Source organism: Panicum virgatum, chromosome 4N, assembly GCF_016808335.1.
Source record: "Panicum virgatum strain AP13 chromosome 4N, P.virgatum_v5, whole genome shotgun sequence".
Classification (NCBI taxonomy): domain Eukaryota; kingdom Viridiplantae; phylum Streptophyta; class Magnoliopsida; order Poales; family Poaceae; genus Panicum; species Panicum virgatum.
The window spans coordinates 23,555,923-23,577,577 of NC_053148.1; the positions used below are offsets into that span (position 1 = coordinate 23,555,923).

General features: G+C 52.6%; 1 long non-coding RNA gene across 1 annotated transcript; it reads left to right on the forward strand.

Annotated features, from left to right (window-relative positions):
- The first annotated feature begins 12,470 nt into the window (after positions 1-12,470).
- On the forward strand, positions 12,471-21,638 carry LOC120669793. The gene is made up of 3 exons (XR_005672814.1): positions 12,471-12,663; positions 12,736-12,898; positions 18,146-21,638. It is a non-coding gene; the product is annotated as an uncharacterized LOC120669793 (long non-coding RNA).
- Positions 21,639-21,655: the final 17 nt, after the last annotated feature.

Consider the following 21,655-nt stretch of genomic DNA (forward strand, 5'->3'; position numbering starts at 1 on the left):
CGTCGGGAGATGCAGGCCGGCGCAGGTTACTCAGGGGCGACGGGACCCCAGTCTCGGAGCCCGCCGCGAAGCGTCAGAGGACCGCTGGGGGCGCGGGCCAGGGTAGCTCCCGGCCCACCGGCCCTCGCGGGTCCTCCGGGGCGACCGTGCCGCCACCATCACCGCCGAGAGATAGCTCCCTCTGGCAGCAGCAGCAGCAGCAGCAGCGGTAGCCGAGCATCAGCAGCAGCAACAACAGGAGCAGTAGCAGGAGCAGCAGCAGCAACAGCAGGAACAGCAGCAGCAGGAACAGCAGGAACAGTCCCGGGCTGCGCCTTCGTCGCCGCCACGGGAACTGCGACAGCAGCAGAAGCAGTCGTCAAGCCTCCGTGGTCGCTGGACACCCGGCGCTTCTGGGTTAGTGTTATTCTGCTTACTCCCCTTGTTCTTGGTGCTCTGTTTTTTGCTGAAGGCTTCTTCTCTTTGTTGCCAGGGCTCCTCGCCCAAGCATCTCTTCCACCATCGCCGGCTCGACGGCTGGTGCCCAGGCGACCGGGGCCTCGGCGGCGATAGCGGCGGCGACGACGGGTGCGGGAACCTCGGGTGCAGCGACCTCTGCTAGCCCGGTGGTGCCCGATGCGGCGGGGACAGGCGCGCCGTCATCAGGCTCAGCAGCGCCCAACGCTGCAGCGGCGGATGCGCCTGTGGCGGACGCGGCGGATGCAGCGGCGGCGGAGACGCCGGTGCTGGGCGCAGCCGTACCCGACGCAGGGGCGGCGGAAGGGCCGGTGCTGGGCGCAGCCGCACCCAACGCAGCGGCGGCGGAGGCGCCGGTGACAAGCGCTGTAGCGGCGAGCACAACGGCTACTGAGGCCCCGATGCCTGCATCGGAAGCTCCCACCTCCAGCTCCGGTCCTGTTGCAGAGGAGGAGTTGGAGGTGGTCTTTGGCAGGCAGTTCCTGCAGCTCCAACCCCCGGAGGAGGAAGCGACTCCCCTCCCCCAGGTGCTGGTCCAGGTCTGGCGGTCGATAGAGGAGGCAACCTCCTCCGCCGAGGCGGCCTTCCGGCGGGAGTGGGCTGCTCTGGAGAGCGAGAGCCAGCGCCTCTCCGACTGGCACACCCGCCTGGAGGCGCACACGAAGGCTGAAGCCTCCCATGCTGCGGAAGCTCGGTCCAAACTCAAGGCCGACCAAGAGGCCTACCGAGCCAACCTTCGGAAGGTGTTTGACCGGGAGTTCGCAGTATCGAGCCGGGAAAAAACCCTGGCGCAGCGGGAGGAGGCTTTTGCGCTGGAGGTTGTTGGCTTCGCGGCTCAGAGGTCGGACCTTGAGACTCGCCTTGCGGCGCAGCGGTCCGAACTCGAGACTCGCAGCCCGGGTCTCGAGGTCCGGAGGCAGGAGCTCGACAATCTCTCTGCAACTCTGCAGGGATGGTGTGAGCAGCTGCAGGAGAGGGCCAGCAAGCTAGCTGTTGCCGAGGCGGAGCTGGAGGACGACAGGAAGTCCCTTGATAGGCGGGAATCCCAGACCGCCAACATGGAGAAGCTGCTTGGGCGCCAGCGCGACTCCCTCAAGAAGCAGAATGAGTGGGCGGAGAAGAAGAAGGCCGAGCTCGAGGAGAGGTCCCGCGAGATAGAGGTGGCCAAGGCAGCTCTGGACACCCGGGTGCAGGAGGCGGTCCAGGAGGCGGTCCGGAAGCACCAGGAGGACCAGCGCGTGGGAGCCCAGTGAATCGCTGACTGGGCAGCCGAAGCGAGCTTAGCACTGGTGCCACTTGGAATGAGCCCAATCCAAGTGGCGGAGCCGCCAGCTTCGATAGCTGATGCCCTCCCAGTGCTGAACTCCGCTTCGGATAGGCTCCGGCATCTGGAGCCGGTCCTTGCTGGCCAGCTTGAAGCCGAGGGCCGCGAGCTGATTCGGATGGTGGCGGAGCACATCCTGACTTGCCTCCGGAGCCACGACCCGGCTATCTCGCTAGCGCCCGTGGTCGATGGTCCTGTGGCGGAGACGGAGGCCGCCGCTCGGGACAGCGTACGGGAGGTCGTCGACTTCGTGGCCGCCTACTTCAAGCAGGAACTTGCAGACTCCTGAGCTGCACATTGTACCTTTGTTTTTCCTTTGCGTTATGTAACAAACATTGTACTAGTTGAAATTTTAAATAGAAGGAAATTTCAACTTAGCTGTTTGTCAGTTGCTGGTTTGCGGTATGCAGTACCCCGGCGCCCTGGCCCCCTGGCAGATAGGTTCAGTTGTTTGGACCTATCTGCCACCCGAGCCGTAGAAGACACTCCGGACCTCCTTGGGCATAGGTGCAGCATAGTTTGCAAGCCGAGCAAGCGTCTTATTGCCTTCCTGTGTAGCAAAAAGAAATACAGAGAGGAGAATCAAACTTGCTTGCATGGTAGTAATGATACTGCAACTTAGCTGTTTCATGCATGCAGGATCGATCGTTGGTGTCTGGCTCAAAGCAAACGGCCCGGCCCCATGGGAGATAGACTCAGTTGTTTTGAGTCTGTCTACCACCAAGACTGGACCTCGATCTGCATGAAACCTTTAAAGCGGATGCCGGGACCTCCTGGTAGGTAGGCTCAATGGTTTGAGGCTGGCTACCACCAGTCAGGGCTTAACCTGTGTACCACTTCAAAGTTACAGCTTAGTAGCAAGCCCGCGGGACCTATTCTGGTCCAGCCCCAGGCTAGTACAAGGTCCGTAGCTCCAGATGCACAGGTCCAGTCAGTTAAGTGTTTGTCACAGATTGGTGGAGTGTGTAGGCTTAGGGTGCGGAACCAGGCTAAGGTGCTACACAGGGCTCCGGACCATTCCATGAGACAACACGATTTTACCGGACCTGGCTCGGACGCTCCAGACCCTTCGTAGCAGTGGGTGGGGTCATCCTGTCGCGCTCGATCCTTTGAGATATGGAGCTGGACATGCCGTGTAGGACTTAGGAAGCCAGCCCTTGAGCTTAGAACGAGGTCTGGGCCCCTAATTACCCAGGTCCGGGTACTAGGGCACTCGTTACAGGGTGGTGGAGTGTGTAGGCTTTGGGTGCGGAACCGGCTAAGCGGCTACACAGGACTCCGGACCACCCCAGGAAACAAGCACCCCCTCTCCAGAGCAGGTCCCTAGGGGTCCGGACCCCTCTCCAGTAGCAAGAGGGTCCGGATCTGTACGGCAGTCCAGCAACTCAATACAGATCTTAGATGTAGCGACAAGAGTGGAAGTCCGCGTGGGGGTTAGAAAAGTAAAATCTCGAGAATTGAAATGTGAAATTAAATTTTGACACAAAGACAGAACTGGGGTAAATTTTTTCTTTGCAACTTAATATACATGGCTTGCGCGATGGATGCCAGAGGCCGGGTTTACGAGGGTGGACCTCTACCGCTCTGGGCCGTGCGTTAATGCTAGCCGACGGTGCGATGGATGCTAGAGGTCGGGTTTACGGGGGCGGACCCCAACCGCTCTGGGCCGCACGCTGATTCTATCTTATTACAAAGGAAAAATTCATTTCCCTGCTCTGCCTAAGTGTAAAACTTACGCAGATGCTTTATGTTCCATGGGTTGGGCAGCGGCACTCCTTCTTCCGTGGCGAGGCAGACGCACCCGGGGCGGCATACCTCTGTAACCTTGAAGGGCCCCTCCCAGCTGGGGGAGAGTTTGTGCAGCCCTGCTCGGTTCAGGATCCGCCTCAGGACGAGGTCGCCAGCCCGGAGCTCCCTACTGTGCATGAACCGTTGATTATATCGCCTGAGCGTCTGGTTGTAGTGTGCATTTCGGATTGCTACTCGCCACCTTCGTTCGTCGACGAAGTCCACATCGTCACGCCGCTGCTGCTCCTGCATGGATTCGTCAAAAGCCTGGACCCGTGGTGAGCCCAGGTGAATTTCTGGGGGAAGGCATGCTTCAGCCCTGTAGACCAGGAAGAATGGAGTCTCCCCGGTGGCTCGGCTAGGTGTGGTCCGGTTGCCCCATAGCACGCACGGAAGCTCATCAACCCATTTGGCACCATGCTTCTTCAAGCAGTTGTAGGTGCGGGTCTTGAGTCCCCTGAGGATCTCTGCATTTGCTCTCTCAACCTGTCCATTGCTGCGGGGGTGTTCTATAGACGCAAAGCATAGCTGGATGTCGATGTCCTCGCAGTACTCTTGGAAGAGTCTGCTTTTGAATTGGGTCCCGTTGTCTGCGATAATGCGGTTTGGGACGCCAAATCTGCACACAATGGACTTGAGGAATGCGACTGCTGACTTTTTAGTGATGTTCACCACAGGGGTAACCTCCGGCCACTTTGTGAACTTGTCGATGGCGACGTAGAGGAACCGGTACCCGCCGACGGCCCGGGGGAATGGCCCCAGGATATCCACACCCCACACAGCGAATGGCCATGAGGGCGGAATCATTTGCAGAGCTTGTGCCGGTGTGTGTATTTGCTTTGCATGGAATTGGCATGCTTTGCAGGACTTCACCAGCTCAGCCGCATCTTGGAGTGCTGTCGGCCAGTAGAAGCCATGCCGAAAGGCCTTGCCAACAAGCATGCGAGATGTGGAATGACTTCCACACTCGTCTCCATGGATCTCCGCGAGCAACTCGCGGCCCTCTTCCTGGGAAATGCACCGCATGAGGAGACCATTGGCGCCACGGCGGTAGAGATCCCCTTCTACCACAACGTAGTGTTTAGCCAATCATACTATGCACTCAGCGGACACATCGTCATCAGGAAGGATATTGTCTTTCAGGTAGTCCCGGATCTCGGAGATCCATGCATCGGGAGCTCCCTGAGCAGGTGGGAGTGGCTCTACGAGGTCTCCAGGATCCTCGACAGAGCTCACAACCCAGAGCGGGCACCAGAGGTGGTACGCCGCCGGGACCGCTAGCTTCGAGGTGCTAGCTTGATCCCCTTCACCCAGTTCTGCAGGCTGGGCGGTAGGTCTCAGCAGCCGTCTTTCGAAGATGCCCTCGGGCACGGATGCCCAGGTAGACGCTCTCGTGGAGAGATCATCTGCTGCTGAGTTGAGTTCACGGGGAACATGTTGCAGTTCCAAGGCTTCGAAGTCCTTCTCGAGCTTCCTCACGTGGATGAGGTATGCCGCGAGCTGGGGATTGTTGCAGCTGCAATCCCCTCGGACCTGCTTGATGATCAGCTGAGAATCCCCCTTCACCAGAAGCTGCCGGACCCCGAGAGACAGGGCTTGTGTCAGGCCAAAGATCAGGGCTTCGTACTCCGCCATGTTGTTGGTGGCCTTGAACTCAAGGTGCACCATGTACTTCAGCCGATCTCCGTTTGGGTCGATGAGGACCACACCAGCTCCGGCCCACTTCTTGCGGACGGACCCGTCGAAGAAGAGTGTCCAGTGGGGCTCGGTGAAGACTGGTGTCCTGATTTCCGGCTCCGGGGGTCCGGCGTTGAAGTCCGGACCCCCAGAATTGCTTCGGGAAGGAGTCCATTCCGCTATGAAATCAGCCAGGATCTGGCTTTTGACTGCATGGCGAGGCTGGAAGTCCAGTTGGAACTCAGCCAACTCTGCTGCCCACTTGGCGATGTTGCCCGTGGCGTTGGAGTTGTGCAGGATTGCTCTTAGCGGGTAAGAGGTCACTACGTCAACTCGGTGTGCCTGGAAGTAGTGGCGCAGTTTCCTGGACGCAATAAGTATCGCATAGATAAGCTTATGTGTATCAAGATACCTGGCCTTCGCCTCGTGGAGGACTTCGCTGACATAGTAGACTGGCTTTTGGATGGTCCGGACCCTGGTGAGCGGGTCCAGCTCGCCTTTATCCACCACGTCAGGTCCTTGGGCCCCCAGCGGTTATGGGTTCCCACTGGTACAAGGCTGCTCCGGACCCCCTTGTCCGGGGTCCGGACCTTCAGGCAGAGGTGAGGCTGACGGGCCCCCGTGTCCGGGGTCCGGCTCGCCATCATTGGCCGGGGAGACCCTGGAGTCCCCCTAGCGAGCTTGCTCCGTCCTCTCGGCGACCAACACCATGCTGACCGCCTCCGCAGATGTAGCAAGATACAAAAACAACGTCTCACCTGGCTCTGGAGCCACCAATTCTAGCAGTGAGGTAAGATGCTGCTTCAGTTCCTGGAAGGCTTGTTCAGCCTCTTCGGTCCAAGAAAATGGACCGGACCAACTCAATAGCTTGAAGAAGGGGAGGGCCCTCTCAGCCAGCCTCGATATGAAGCAGCTAAGAGTGGCGAGAGATCCAGTAAGCTTCTGGACGTCCTTGATGCGGCCAGGAGGCCTCATCGCCTCGATCGCCTCGATCTTGGCTGGGTTTGCCTCGATGCCTCGATGTGAGACCAGGAAACCTAGTAGCTTCCCTACCGAAACGCCGAAGATGCACTTCTCGGGGTTCAGCTTCGTGCACGTGGTGCGCAGCCGGTCGAAGACGAGGGACAGGTCTTCAACTAGTGTGGACCCTACCTTGGTCTTGACCACAATGTCATCAACATACACCTCAACAATATCTCTGACTAGATTACAGAAAGTTTTGTTCATAGCTCGTACAAACGTGGGTAAGACATTCCGTAGACCATATGGCATGACAATATAGCAATAAAGCCCATCTACTATTACAAAAGCAGTATGCTTCCTATCCTCTCTAGACATCTGAATCTGGTGGAAACCAGAGTATGCATCTAAGAAAGACAAAAGGTCACACCCGGAGGTGGAGTCCACGATCTGATCGATACGTGGAAGAGGATAGGGGTCTCTAGGACATGCCTTGTTGAGGCTGGTGTAGTCGATGCACATCCGAAGCTTCCCGTTGGCCTTTGGGACGACGACCGGGTTGGCCAACCACTCGGGGTGGTGGACCTCCTCGATGAAGCCAACGTGTAGGAGCTTGCGGACTTCTTCACGGATGAAGTTCTGCCGCTCCACGGATTACTTCCGAGGCTTCTGGCGCACCGGCGTGGCGTCGGGGTAGATCCTCAGATTGTGCTCGATCACTTCCCTGGGGATCGCGGGCATCTGTGACGGTTCCCAGGAGAACACGTCGACATTTGCCCGGAGGAAAGTGATGAGCGCGTCTTCCTATTTCTCCTCCATGTTCCCCGCGATGCGGGTGGTCCTGGAGGAGTCCGCTCCGATCTACACCGTCTTCACGGGAACATCGTCCGGATCAGACGGCTGAACCCTAGGTGCCTTTGCAGGCGCCCTGGGTTGCGAGGTGGATGGGTCCTCCTCGGAACGTGCAGCCTCTGCCGCCAGAGCATGCAGTCTCTCAACTGCAGCGACGGCAGTGGTGCGGTCACCCCGCACGGTGAGGACACCGGCAGGGGAAGGCATCTTCAGGACCAAATACCCGTAATGGGCAATGGCCATGAAGCGATAGAGTGCCGGGCGGCCAATGATGGCGTTGAACGGGAGGTTCAACTCCGCAACATCGAACTGAACGCTCTATGTGCGAAAGTTCTCCTCGGTCCCGAACGTGACCGGCAGTGTGATGCTCCCCAGAGGGAACACTGGATGTGGGCCCACTCCAGAGAATGGGCGAGAGGGAGTCAGCTTGGACTCCGAGATCTGCAGCTGCTTGAATGCTGCATAGCTGATGATGTTGAGGCCAGCCCCACCGTCGATCAGCACGTGATAGAGCCGGACGTTGGATATGACAGAAGCGGTGACTAGAGGTAGTACACCGGCCCCAGCCATATTCTCCGGGCAGTCGGATGGCCCGAAAGAGATGGTGGTGTTCATCCACCTCTGGTGCGGCGCCGCCTTCGGGACCCCCGGCTTCACCGAAAGGACTTCTCGGCGAAGGGTCTTCACGTCTTGCCGGGAGACAAGCTCCCAGCTTCCGCCGTACATTACGTACAGCTTCTTGCGGCGGTCGTCGTTGTCGGAGTCGGAGTTGTCATCGTGGTACACTCCCTTCTGCTCCCGAGTGGGGGATTGGTACCCCAGCTACTTCTCCTTACCAGGCCGCTGGCGAGGAGGGGGTGAGCCGTCCTTGGAAGACTGCTCACGCCGCCCACTGACCCGCTTCGCGAGCTTCTGGATCTCGCGGCAGTCAGCGGCACTGTGCCGTTTGCCAAGCGCATTCTGACCCCCAGCCGCTGCCGCAGCAACTGGCGCCGCTGCTGCAACGACTGGTCCGCCAGGATGTGGATCCCTGCGACTCCGATTCTTGTTCTTCTTCTTCTTGCCACCGCCCTGAGCGGTAGCACCGGAGCCACCAGCTTTGGCGTCTCCGTCTTGGGGGGCTGAGTGCCATGCGCAGCCCTAGCACACTTGTCTGCCAGGGAGAAAAGCGTGGTGACGCTTTCCACCTCGTGCGTCGCCAGCTTCTCGAGCATCTTCTCGTCACGTACCCCCTGACGGAAAGCAGTGATAATAGATGCATCAGAGATACGAGGAATGGTACCCCGTACCTTGGTGAAGCGCGAGATGAACGCCCAGAGCGTCTCTCCGGGTTTCTGCCTCACAACGTGGAGGTGGGCCTCCACACCATGCTGCTGGTACGCACTGGCGAAGTTCACAGTGAACCTCGCACAGAGCTCCTCCCAGGACTGGATCGCCCCAGGAGTAAGGTTCATGAGCCAAGTCCGGGCTGGCCCGGTCAAGGCTACATGAAAGTAGCTCGCCATGACGGCGTCGTTACCACCAGCTGCTGTGATGGCGGTAACGTACACCTGTAGGAATTCCGACGGGTTAGTGGTACCGACGTACTTCTCCGGCAGGTGCGGGCGGAACTTGGACGGCCATGCCACCGCGCGGAGGTGCTCCGCCAGCGCAGCACAGCCCACCCCAGCCACCGGGGCGCCCGACTGTATCCGGGCGTTCACCGGAGGCTTGGGTGCCACCACGTCCAAGTCGGCGTTGAGGTTGCGGCCCTCAATGTTGAGATGGCGCTCTCGCGCCCTCTCCACGGAGATGCGGGCATCCTCACCAGCGCGCCTGCGGTTGAGCTCTGCCCGCAGGTCTTTCTGTTCGTGCACCCCTTACTGTGGGGGAGCGCACGGATGCCGACGCACCGCCCTGGCGCCGGTGGTAGGGTACCACCGCATTGCCAGGCGGAGGTCGTTGCCCAGTTCTTGCAGAACTGGGGGAGGCCTGAGCCAGATGGAGGAAACGGTCAACGTCATCCCGCCACTGCCTCAGGGCGTCTGGCGAGGCTGCAGCGGCCGGGGGGTTGCGAAGCAACTCCCTAGCCGCTGCCAGTGCTCCGCCGCTCGCAGCTTGTGAGGGGGCTTTCGACGGGCGCCCCGACTCTTGCTGACGAGCAGCACGCGCTGCCGCTGACGGTGGCTGCTCCACAGGCACGGTTGCCCCTGGCGCAGGAACGAGGGAGGCGTGTGGCGTGGAGGACGCCACACCCTCCGTCATCTCCACGTCGTCCACCCGAACCATGGAGACAAGCAAGAGATGAACCGAAACCAGCTACCACCCCCTACCTGGCGCGCCAAATGTCGTGGTGTGGCAAACCACAGCCAGGTGGCGGAATGCACCCGCCTCCGGCCAGAGGGTGAGTACTCGGGGGATAGCTAGCGACTAGTTCGATCTTGCTCAAGAACACGATGAATACAACAGGTTTAGAGTGGTTCGGGCCGCCGGAGCGTAATACCCTACGTTCACTGTGTTTTGTATTGCCTTGCCTCGAGAGAGTCTGCGAGAGCTTGTGTGTCCTTGTCCTGTGCAGCGAGCGCCTTCCCTTTATATCTCAAGGGAGGCGCGTACATGGCTGCTGGGTCCCCGACAGGTGGGTCCAATGATGTAGTATAAAATAACGTATTATTCATACATTATGGCATCGCAGGCGAAGGAGATCTCTCTCCCGGATATCCTTGCCTGCTCCTGGAGTCCCCCGTTCAGCATGTCCAGGCGCTGTCTTGTCGAAATGGCGCCAGGCGTAGCTAGCGGCGTCGCCTGCCACGTAGCTGAACAGGCCGTGTAGCTTGCGGCTTAGGCGGCATGATGGAAAAGTGCCGTGCCGTCGTATCCAATTAACGCGGCAGACAGGCGCTGCGTCAGGTGCGGCGCAGGCGGCTGCACTGTGTACCTTGGTAATACGCGGTGCACAGTGAGGCCTGACAAAAGCTGCCCCACATGCCGCGGCGGCAGAGCACGCCTCAACCACCCGCATTGAATGCGGTGGTGGGCGAGTCTTCCAGCGGAAGGCTCACGCACGAGCCCGCGCTCGTGCCTCCTGGACACGTGGCGGCTCCGGACCCCCCGGCGGTATGTTGGTTCTACCGCGTGGGAGGTCCAGATGGACGCGGGAGGTCCCGGACCCCTATGGGGGGTCCGAGGCCTCGGCTGTCAGCTCAGAGCTTCCCTTCCTCAGGGACACGTGGCGTCTCCGGACCGGTCCCCAAGCGGGGAACTGGTCCGGGGCCGTTGGCTTAGTGAGGTAAGGGCCTGACCCGTGGGGCCCGGCTGCTCCGTCCTTTGGGCGTAGCTACGGATAACTACGCGGGTTCTGCCTTGCTGCAGTAGGAGTGGGTATCCCTGCTACTAGGTACCGACAGGCATGACGAGGTTAAATTCACTTTTGATGTGACGAAGTGTGATAGAATTTTTGATGAGTTGGCAAAGCTTGGGAAAATTAAGTTTTCTCACATTATTCCATCAACAGATGAATTGAAGCGGCGCACATATTGTAAGTTACACAATACTTTTTCTCATGCCACTAATGATTGCAATGTTCTTCGTAGACAGATACACTCGGCCATAAATGAAGGACGATTGGTTGTTCCCGCAATACAAATTGATCAAAATACTTTTCCCGTTCATACACTTGAGTTGTCAAATCCAAAAGTGTTGATTCGGCCACATCAAGCCGAATCGGCTAAAGGGAAAAATGTGGTCATTGGTGAGGAAAGGCATGAGAAAGAGGTACTGCAGAACAAGATTCCTCGAGTTGTAGCAAAAGCTTCAACGCTTGGGGGGCAGGACAAGGAAAAAGGGGCCGACAGCAAGTCGACCGGTCTGACCGGTGCAGATAGCGGTCTGATTGGTCTGACCGGTACTAAGACCGGTCTGACCGATGCACCTAGTAAGTCTGGGAATTCCTCCAGAAGCAAGACAAGGCCGAGTTTTAAGGAACTCTTGGGTAAATATGAGAAGGAGGGGATTACTCAGATGGGGCGATCAAGCAAAGTCAAAGATATGAAGCCCTCATCGAAATGTCAGGAGCAATCAGATTCTCATCCAAGACAAGGTGATACGCCATCCAATGGACAGATTACTCCGTGGTATTGCTGGTTTCCTTACTCTTATATGTCTATGCATTATAGTAGGATTCATATGCAATCATATTATATTCAATATCCTCCTATGTATCCAAATTATGCTTTACCACAAAGACCGGTTATTTCTAGCGACGATCTGGTCAAACAGGATATTGATTGCAGCAAAGCGAATGAGAAAGGCACAAAACAAGACCCAAATTATTTTTAGCCGAAGTGGTGTCCTTCAGGCTTGTCTCATACCCAAAAGAGAAGGCTGCAACGGATGCGCAAGAAGGAGTCCATGGAAAAACAAGTGGAGGTTATACCAGCAAGGTCGGCGACCCTGAAGGAGGTATGGAGGCCTAAGCGAGTTGTTTCATCATCAGCTTGAAGAAGAAGCAAGATATGGCCGATAGAGTTTATAGCCCTTAGAACAAAATATGGCCGATGCATGTTAATCATCGTCCTTAGACAATTTTGGTCCAGCAGGTTGTTTTTTGGCAAGCAAGCTTTACCAAAAAACAGGGGGGCATATGTTGATGACCAAAATTGGTCGTGACCGGTCTGACCAAGCGGTCTGACCGGTCTGGTACTGTGACCTATCCGGTAGGAGCCCGACCGGTCCGACCGGTGGGTCCGACCGGTCTGACCGATCCAGGAGGAGTCCGAGTAGATTTAGACCTTTTGTAGATCCAGATTTGTAAAAAGGATTCCTTGCGAGATAAGTCCATCCCACCCTATATATATAAAGGGTTACAGCCGATTGAGTCATCATCCAATCGATCAGAAACATATCAATCTATTATTTTTCATTACTTTGCATTGTTTTTTGTCTTCCTGAAACCCTAGCTCTTTCAACCCCCATCTGCTGTTCTTCTTCCGTCTCCGCGATGTCTAAAGGCATTCTAGGTGGCCTGCAGACCCTAGAGCAACCTTTCGCGCGCCTGCCCTGACGGGGTCCCTCCCGGGCGAGCGTTCGTCGGACTTCACCATTCTGCACCAGCAAACCGGTCTGACCGATTAGCCTGACCGGTCTGAGCATCGGTGCCGCAACCATGCCGTCGCTCGCTGCGCGATCAAGCGCGTTCATGTGTTGGCCATAGATTTGCGCCAACAAGTGCAGAGTTTTTCTAAATTTCACTCTCTCCAACTTTTCTAGCTCCATTCTATGAACTCGCTGCTAAACACATCCAGCTGCAACAACTCTAGATACGAAGACTCCAGAAAAGATGTAGAGTTGGGGGCTAAGTTCATGTTTTCAAAGAGCTCCTTAAAGGGTGCTCCATGAAAAACCTGTTAGACACTCTCATAGAGTTGAGGTGAAATTACCCACTATTTACAACTTACCGGTTGGGAAAAAAAATGCGACCCTTCTTTCTCCATGCACTGTCCCCATACCCCCTTCCTTCTCTCCCGGCGCTGGCCAAACCCTGGGCTTGCCCTCTGGGAAACGTCATCGGCGGTCTCCTCTCCCATTCGGAATGGATCTCCAAGATGATGCTCTCCCTTCCGGTACAGGTATTGTGGCCTAATTCTTTGTGAATACCCTTCAATTTTCTTCTTCTCCCCTCACGATTTCTTCAAATCCAGCTTGGGGGGTCGGACCCCGTTCATCCTGCTGGTGATTGGGAGCCTGGCGGGAGGAGTGCGCTGAGGACTGGTGTCGAGGTGCTTCTCAAAAGCATAGTTGCTACTGGAGTCACAATCCAAGCCCCTCCTCCTCAGCCCAATCGCGACGGCTTGCAGAGCAGAGGTGAGTGTGATCCGGAGCTTCAGCTTGCAGAAGGCACAGTGGTGAGGGGATCTTACTAGATGCTGCTACTAATGCAACGTCGATGGAAGTATATGGAAGCATGTTGTTGGGTATAATATTATGGATATCCAAAGGCAAGGGATTAGCAGTTAAGCAACCCGGTTAGGCTGACTGATAATTGTGGCGGAACCGGCCGATCTGACTTGCGTGGGAGGACTCTGCCTTGCCCGACCGAAGGAGGGACTCCGCCTCACCTAACCTAGGGGAGGATCCTCCACCTCGCCCAACCTATAGGAAGGGGTCCCACCTTTCCAGGCTGCTGGCCGGGCGAGGAGGACACACCCGACCTAAGGGAAGGGCCCACCACGACCCACACCGCGCGGGGCTGATAGCGGCGTGGTCGGACAGGCGACCGGACGTGCGCTGACACGGAGTACGCTGACACAGTGTATAGTGGAACGCCCATTCCCATCATGGCCTAGAGCGACATAGACCATAGGGTAGGGCATGCTGTGCCTCGACGGAGGCGCCGCCACGTTCCCCGCACCATAGACCGCGCAACAGGATGGACCCAGTAGCAGAAGAGGATGGCGGCGACGACAGGGCCAGGCGGCCCACGATGACTAGAGCGGCGGAAGATGTGGGGACTCTCTCTCTCTCCCTCCCTCTCTCTCTCCCTGTCTCTCTATTGTACACCGTCCTCCTCTCTATGGTATAAGTAGGGAAGGACGGGCCCTGCACAAGGGATCGACCCCAAGATTGCCAACTAGACTCTCGAGCAGCTCCAGATACTCCACACACACACACACACACACACACACCAGAGACTTGGGATGCTTGTCATTCTCTTGCCCGTTTGTAACCCCCTACTACAAGCGAGTGCAAGATACACGAGCAGCACGAACTAGACTATCGGTGTTTTACCGTCGGGTCTACCTAGGGATACCCTTAGGTAGAAAGATGATCGTGGGAGATCAGCAAGATCAAGAACATGATGGTACAAGCAACATAAGGGTTAGACAGGTTCGGGCCACAGATGTTGCGTAAAACTCTATGTCCTGTGTGGTTTGTATTGCCTTGGGTACGCGTAGAGAGGAAGTCTCTATGCGTTGGAGGTTTTAGCTAATGCCTAGATGAATGGAGGGGGTCCCTGCCTGCCCTTATATAGGCCGGGGGAGCAGGATTACATGGAAATCTTAGGTGGGTAGGACCTAAGAGCTTATCCAAATACTACTCGGGTGGTTCTACATACCTCCGACTAGTTCTAAAGCTATCACGACTGGTTACAAGACACGCGAGTACAAGGCGTGATACATCTTATACATGGTCCTGATCCGTGTCACATCAGGTACAATGTGGCTACAGGTCTGACAAACCCTCGAGCTCTTCGTGGCCGAGTATCCGCAGGTCTTCGAGTACTTCCTAATCATCCAGCGATCCCTGAAACTTAACACAGATCGTGACCTTCAAGTTCTATGCGAGCTGCGCCGAGGCCGTGAGGTGCTCCTGCCCGAGTGGTCTTGGAGTTTTTTGAAAGTCTTTTATATATATGGGGTGTGACGAGTAGTCGCACTCCATATGGAGTAGCCCCCGAGCCTTAGGTTGAATCGAAGAATCAGGCTGAGGGTCAACTTTAAATACCTGAGATCAGCCATTTTACCTTCCAAAATTATGTTTGAAAAATAGATCCCTGATGACACGTACCTAGTAGCCTCCGAGTCTTGAGTCCAAATTCCCAAATTTGGTAAAAGGGATTCAAGAATATCGTGGCATACTTGGTTTCATGTTTAATTTTGAAATGCCTCTTTTTTCAGAACAAATTTCTGAAAAAATGACTAATTGACTAACCCGCCCTTAATGGGCTGGCGAAATTGATGTAACTGGTGATGGTTCTTGCAATTTCTCAGGATTTACCCTTTCCACCACTCGGTGGGCTATTTAGCCAAATCGGTAAGCTAGGATTTGGTCACTGGCCTCTTCGTTTCTACCACCGCCATTTCTAGATCTGTGCCCTTGGCACCTTTGCTCTTGCCCACCCCTCTCCTCTGAGCCCCCGAGTTCGAGATCCAGTTGCCGAGTAGGAGATGGCCGGCAAGAAAGGCGCAAACAAGGGGAAGGCGGAGGGAACTGCAGCTTCGAGCACGGAATGGAATAAAAGTAAGTACTCCGAGTCCGATCTTCTCCAACTCGTAGATGAAGGTTTGCTTCAAGCTCGCGAAGTAGTTCAGAGGAGGTAGTCTGGCTGACATGTGGCCCCCTTTGAAAATTGTAACAGTCCGTCCTTTTAAGAGTATGGATTAACCCTAAGTGACTAGGGTTAAGAAAATAAAGAGAAGATACAAGAGAAACAGAGGGAAAGAAGATAGGAAAGTCAAACTTAATCAAACTTGGTCAAAATTCATCCAAGTTTGAAAAGTTGGCAGGTTAAGCTCTCTAAAGAGTGTCAAACAGAAGATTAAGTTAACAAGAAGTCAAACTACAGGTTTGAAATTCAAATTCAAAGAACAAGAGTGAGTATTGACTCAAGCACATGAAAGATGAAAATGGCCAAGTAGCCATGTTTAACAGCCAATAACTTGACATTTTGTTGACTAAGTCAACCTTGGTTTGGCATGAAAAAGATAGTGCAAAGTATCTACTTTGCAATGATGCTATGTTTGGGAAGTTTAAATGATGCTTTGAGAATGTTAGAAAGCTTCAAAGTTTGAAGAAAACAAAAATTCAGCAAAGACAAATTCATTCTGCTAAGTCTGAAAACCGTGATAAATGGCCACGTTTGGAAATGAATAAAATGATATTTTGTACAGAACCTTTGGATGACAAGTACCAAAATGGTAACTTGGATGTTCAGGATTTACAGAGGTACCATTGGTTTCCATGGGAAATGGGAGTAAGATGTTCAAAATCAAATCCAAAAAGGTGTAGTTTGAAAGAGCTTTGCTGAGTATTCAGAAAAACAGCTTAAGCGCTATCGGTTCAGAGCAATAATTGGATAGGTTAGAGTCCAAATCAGCAAAAGTGCCTGAAACAAAAGTTGTAGAGAATTGTCAAACCTAAAAATTTTATTCTTTGAGATTTTGAAGTTCAGTGGAAGAATTTGGAGAAAAAAATACAATGCAAGAATAAGTTTCAGAAACATTCAATTTTAACTCTGTGCAAACAACAATGGTTAACCAAGTTTGGATCCACTTTCTAAACAAATTTGTATGCAGACTTTGAGATGTGGTGGAGTGGAAATAAAATTGGAGTACTAAGAATTCCCTTGGTCAAGTAGTTCAGCAGAAAATGTGAAGAATCATATTTTTAATCAAGGCTCCAAGTTGCAATGTTGAGTCTATCATTGACAGATTGGGTCTGTCATTGACAGATTAGTCTGTAAAAGTTGACTGAACCATCTATGTTCAGAGCAGTTTTTGGCTATGATGGAGATTGAATTTGAACTTGTGCCTGAAAACAAAAATATATCCAAATGTCTGATCTACAACTTTTATGTTGGGCTATTTTGCATTTTGTGAACATAAATATGAGAAAAATCGATTCAAATTCGCAGGTTTGATGAAGTTTGACTGAAAACAGCCTAAACCTAATATATTCAGGTCGAATTTTGGACAACTTAGAGGCTGAATTTGAGGAGGTTCCTGAAAGGAAATCTTTAGATAAATGTTAGAGCTACAACTTTTATTTTGGACGATTTCAAAGTTTTGTAGTGGAATTTGGAGAAATAAAGGCTCAAAGTATGGAGTTTTTCACTGAACAACAATAGATTCAGAACATTCAGTTAGGAACAGAGAAGGGTAGAGCAGAGCAGAGCTGCGCCACGCAGCTACTTGCCGCCATTGAGCAATGGCAGCAGCGCCGTGCCACGTGCCGTGCGAGCACCAGGACACCGCCGGACGTAGCAGCAGGAGGTGGCATGGCGTAGGGCGGTAAGTGTTTGAATAAATACCGAACTTCCGTCACGCGCCGTTTAACCGCCGCCACCAGTTTTACCGTTCCTCCGGTCGCCGGTGAAATCCACCGTCGTCTGGCCACCTCTGCCTGATTCCCTTCACCCAAACCTTTGCCTTGAATTTCTCTACCACTTTCACCAATCCGAACCTCGGTCATCAACAACAGCCGAGTCTTGGCGTGGTTTTCCTTTGCCATTTAGCCGCCGCTGCCGTCCAAGTCACCCAAGGTGAGCTCATGCTTCCCTAGCCGTTCTTTCTTGCTTAACCCCACCTTTAGGTGTTCCAGTACTCTTTGATGCCCATGCTCTTGTTAGTTAGTCGAGGGCAAGCTTTCTCTGCCCGGAACGCCGAACCCTAGCTGGTGCGCCGCCCGCCATGGCTGCCGCACGTGACTGGCCCGGCTCGGGTCATCTCCGTCCGCATTAGCGAGAGCATGTGGTCGCCCTAGGTCCGGTGATGCTCTAGGGCAAGAAGAGAGCCGTCGCCTCGCTGCCGTTGGGCCGGTCGCTATCGTCTATCTTTGCGCCGCCGCCTATACCGCCGCCGACCATCGCTGGGGTTCCTATTTGATGGGAAAAGTAGGGGTTTAGGTTCGCGGGGTGTTGGAGGTGCATTTGGTAGCCTTCCCCTCATCGGAGGAGCTCGCCGCCGGCAAGTTCACCACTGGTCAAGCCCGGCGGCCGCGGGTCAAGGCAGCCCTCTGTTTTTGAACGTGGGTAGGACCGCGGGTGCGGAGAGAGAGAGAAAGAGGGAAGGGGTGGAGTTGTGAGAGTTGGAAAGTTTAGGGGGTTTTGTGCAAATAAATTAGTTTAGATTTCTTTTAATGCTTAACTTGTTTAATTTATTATAAATTGTAGAAATGTCCAAAAATAGTAAGACCAATTTTATTAGGATGGTGTGATTTTTCTTTATGCATTAAAAATGTAAAAGCCCTAGGTTAATTTTAAGGATTTTTATTTATTTATTTTCCTTGTTCATTAAGAGATTTAAATAAATATTTAAATCCTTATTTCATTTAATAGTAAAATTTGGATAATACTTAACCCATTATTATAAATAATTAGGAATAATAAGAAATAGGAAATTAGGGTTTTTTTCTTAAGTATAATAATTCAAGTAGCCTTATTTAAATGTTAAAAATTTGTTTAGGTTTAAATAATAATTAGGATTAAAGTGTGGTGAGGGTTTTTAAGTATGTGAGGTGTTGGATTACAACTTTATAGGGGAGTAAAGTTGTGCTTCAACTCATCAAAAATACTTGCATTCATGCACTAACACTGCATATCATCGTGATCAGAATTCAATCGAGGTCGTCCGAGCTGAGTTCGTCAAGTCGCCGTCCGAGGCTTCAAAAAAAGGAGAAAGAAAGTTGATCAGTATAAAGCTCGTACAAGAACTTCAAGTTGAAACTTCACCTTCCAACTCGGAGAAAGGCAAGCACTGGAGCATCTACGCCTACTAATTTTAATTAACTTGTATTATTACTTGTGTACTGCAATTGAATGCTTAAGTCTAGAAGTTGCTTGAAACCCATTTGATGCATGTTCAGCCTCCTTGATTTAAGGACATCTTTGCCACCTTCTCAAATAGTTAGATCAAACCGAAGTGTTTAAAAGAAACCCACACTAAAAGCAACCAAAGGTCTAGGTTTTACTCAAAGGTTCACTCGATATATCAAGGCAATGGTTGGTAAGTATGGTGATTGTAAGCAGAAGAGGAGTTCTGGCTCTGTCCTCACTTTCAAAGAAAGAAATAAGGAACTATGGTATGTTTGACCGTAGATCAAGCGTTGAACAAACTGGTCATATGCTGACATATGGAACCATTATGCCTGGTAGCTTGGTTGACTTAAATTCTTGAACCAAGTTGTACCCCACTCGACGTGGAATTGGTGGCGGGGTCATAGCCCGAAACTCGTGTTGAGATCAGGCCCGAGGGGGGGGGGGTCCTTCACGGGGATGCAAAGCCGGGTGTTGGTAATCTTGGTTCAGGGTTTAGTTCCTCCTTGTGAAAGGTTGCTATGTGCAGTTTACCTGAAGCTGTACGTGATGTGTGGCGAGTTATCTCCTGCAAGATGTAAATCGATTCGAATCGCTGCAATTCTCGGATATGAATGCCATTTGATCCCTCTTAAACATCGTAACTAATTACGATGCAACCAATATAAAAGTTATTGCTTGTGAACCTAGAGGTATCTTGGTGCTTGTATATTAGAGTTATTCTTGAACTAGTGTCTTTTTGTAAGTCCTTAATTAGGTATAGTCACTGTTTTGGAGTCTAAATGTTTGTAAAATGAACCAGTCCACCAAACACAACCTTGCATACTCCTTGATCCTATTTATTTATATATTATTATTTTAGTCGGTTAAGTCTTGCTGAGTACCTTCGTACTCAGTGTTTGTGCATAACTATTTTTAGCAGCTCAAACGGCCGAAGAAGCCCAAGGGTGATGCCTCAAGGCCCGAGGGTATCTTGAGTCCATACACCTCTAGATGTTTCAAAAGATTATTGTAATATAGCTAGTTTTAATTTTAAACCCTATGACTGTAAGATCCACATGTTTGAAACTCTATAGCCCTGGCTTGGATTAAGGGTTGTGCTTGTTATGTAATAATTCTTGTCTTGTTCTATAATCTATATTGAACGCATGCATTTAATATCTGATGCTCCAATGCAAATTGGTCCTTTATGTATATCTGAGACAGTTGTTCAGTGGATGATTCGGGTGAAACCCGACGGATTACCAAATTTGTTATACCTTAAGAGCGTTAGCGAGATTATCTTTGTAAAAAGGTGATCTGGCGCTCTTAAGCTGGGATAAATTGGGTGGTTCCACCACAAAAATGTCGATGAACTGGTTCCAGCAATTTATCATCGAGCTCGGTCTTGCTCTCCCTATTTCTGAATTTCTTTGTAATTTGCTTTCATTTTACGGGATTCAGATCCATCATCGTCCCCAATTCCATTCTTCATCTCTGCATCTTTGTTCATCTCTGTGAGGCCTTCCTTGGCATTCCACCTCAGTGGAATCTCTTTCCTTATCTTTTCCATCTCAAACCCCAACCCAACAGTGCTAATCCTAGTTTGATTGGAGGCTGTGGGTTCTAGCTCAACCAGGGTAGGGGGTCGGAGTATATAGAATATGATACACCGAGTAGTTTGTCTGGGTGGAAGAATTGCTGGTTCTACATCGGGAACCACGCACCCTCCCTACCTGTTCGGACTCATGAAGCCCTCGTGCCCGAGGATTGTTGGAAATATGATGTTTCGGAAGAAGATATGGCCCAGGTCTGGGGTCTCCTTCAGAAGATCCAGGACCTGAGGAAGGTCGGCATTACAGGCACCACCATTCTGTTGTCGTGGCTGTGGAGGCGTATACAGCCTCTGCAACTACGTACACATTTCGGGTATGAGTATGCCGGGGTTGGTGAACCTTCTCGCATCACCTCAGAAGAATTGGTGATAGGCTGGCCCTGAAGATGCTCAATCGTGCATTTCTCAGGGTCCTGGCGTTGCCTGTCATCCCCGAGTTGTTCAGTGTCGAAAGGCCCCCATCTCCTGTGAGTTCTTCGCTGAAGTCTGAGTACTTTGGCACTCGACTTTCATCTTTTCTTTTTTTGATTTCGGCTTTATTGTATGTAGGAACACCTTGCCTCTTTTCAGAGTCATCCCCCTCACGCTGATTCATCCCATGCGTATTTCTTGAATACGACTACTTTTCCAGATGGGTGGGATCTTATACTCTGTGTTCCTTGATAGGTGGTGTGGAGAAGATATCAGCCGAAGAGGCTGAGACTCGTTCTGGTGGGCGGCCGTCTTCTCGTCCTCCCAAGAAGAGGAGGACCTCCAGTCGGCTTGCCACCGGGGAAGATAATAAGCAGACGGATAGGTTATTTCCCTCCTTGATTGCATTGTTTGGTCCATTACCTTTGCATTTACTAAGTTTATGTTTATACCTTAAGCTCCGGTGGTGGAGGTGGTGCTGCTAGGGCTATTGCAGCCCTCGCCACTCTTTTGAAGCCTGTTTTGGCTGTGAAGCGGTCGTCACTATAAGTTGCTTGTTCCTCTTTGTTCCCCATCCTTCAGGTGGATGTTCTTTGTGCTAAAGTTTTGGAGCTCTATTTCAGATCTGCCGCTTCGGCAAAAGTGACAGTTGCTTCCTCTGGCCAAGGGCGGAGCACGGCCTCTGCATCGGGGACTTCGATCCCTAATGCTATCCCTATTCGTGATGATGGGGATCAAGCCAATCAGGGTGGTGCTCCTACTGGTAATGTTGATCCTAACCTTGGTAGTGAACAGCTGGTGTCAGAGGAAGACTTTACCGAGCTGAAGACGATGTTCCGCCGTATCTACGGCTTTACCATTGTGAGTTGTTCTGATGCATCCTGCCCAAGTGGGATTGGATGAAAAACCCGACACAACGATCCGGATTCCCCGAATCCCGCAATCTTAGCACCGACAGTCGAAAATACGATGCACCGATCCGGCCTTAGGAGTCCACTAGGGCCCAACGACCTGAACCTTGGTAATCTTAGTACCGTACTCCGGCGCACCCCTCGGGGAAAGTCTCAATCACCCCAAAAGACTAGTCCGATAGGGGAAGGGTGGCTCTCCCTTTTAAGGTGGTTTCCTCCTCCCAAGCTAAGCAAGGTGGGATTATTCAGAGGCTCACACGGTTGCCGATAGATTACAACTGGGCCACTTGGCCCATTTTTGTTGTGTCTTTGCCAGCGAGTAATAGTGGAGGATGTCCTCATCATTCCAGCCCCTTAACAAGGGCCCAGCTCTGATACCACTTGATGTAGAC